This window comes from Trachymyrmex septentrionalis, unplaced genomic scaffold (assembly GCF_001594115.1).
Source record: "Trachymyrmex septentrionalis isolate Tsep2-gDNA-1 unplaced genomic scaffold, Tsep1.0 scaffold4, whole genome shotgun sequence".
NCBI lineage: Eukaryota > Metazoa > Arthropoda > Insecta > Hymenoptera > Formicidae > Trachymyrmex > Trachymyrmex septentrionalis.
This window is the reverse complement of record NW_017305568.1, coordinates 86,475-87,660: the sequence shown is the minus strand read 5'-3', so window position 1 is coordinate 87,660 and position 1,186 is coordinate 86,475.

Below are 1,186 nucleotides of genomic sequence, written 5' to 3'. Positions count from 1 at the left end.
AGTTTTGTTCGCACAGACTTTGTCAGTCGAATCATTATGTACTGTATATTTATTTTTAATTAAATTTTTAATAAATAATACATTAATTAACAGTGTCAAAAATAAAATTTAATGGATAGTCATTATCTAATAAAATATTAATAATAAATGTCAGATTTTTTGTATGAAACATAACGTCAAATAGTAAAAAAGCTCTGTCAACTAACGAAAAAATTTTTTCCGGGCCTTTTTTCTGTGCCAAAGGACGATTAGAGTAAAAATTTAAAAATCTTCCTGAAAACATCGGCTTACGGTACCAATAAAAAATGAAACGATTCTTATTGATGGATACAGTGATATTAAGAAAATTAATTTTATCTCCCCCTCTTTCAACAGTAAATTGAAGGCGCGGATGAAATGAATTAAATTGTTCTAATAAAACATCGATTTTAGAGGGAGAAACCGCGGTACAAATATTATCAACATATCTATAATAAAACAAAATGTCCAAATTCAACGACATCAAAGACGTCTCCAATCTCCTCATTACTAAGTCCGCTATTACAGGTGATAAAGGAGAGCCCATGGGGATGCCGAAGCTTTGCTTATAAATTAAATTATCAAAAGAAAAAAAGATTGAATCTAAGACAAACCATATCGTTTCCAAAAACTCATTCTTTGCAAACAACAGATGTTTTGCAATATAAGACGTTATATTGTAGTGACGGATCACTTCCGAGAGCTTATGGTGTGCCGAAAATACATAAACCTTGTTACCCTTTGAGGGTCATTGTCTCTTCGTTGGGCAGTCCGCTCTATCCACTGGCGACATTCTTACACAATATATTAATTAAATCCATTCCTAAAGCAAAGAGTCATATAAAAAATAGTTTCGAACTTGTTGAGAAACTAAAAAGATTACACACTACAGACCAATATAAATTAATCTCACTGGACGTAAAATCTCTGTTCACGAATGTTCCGGTGGATATAGCCATAGACTGCATCAATGAACATTGGATGCATGTTGCCGGAGACTGTCCTCTACCTAGGGAGGAGTTTGTGGGGGCAATAAGGTTCATTCTTGATTCCACATTTTTTTCGTTTAACAACAATTTTTATAAACAGAGTTACGGCACTCCTATGGGGTCCCCCTTATCACCTGTAATAGCGGACTTGGTGATGAGGAGACTTGAGACGGTGTCCT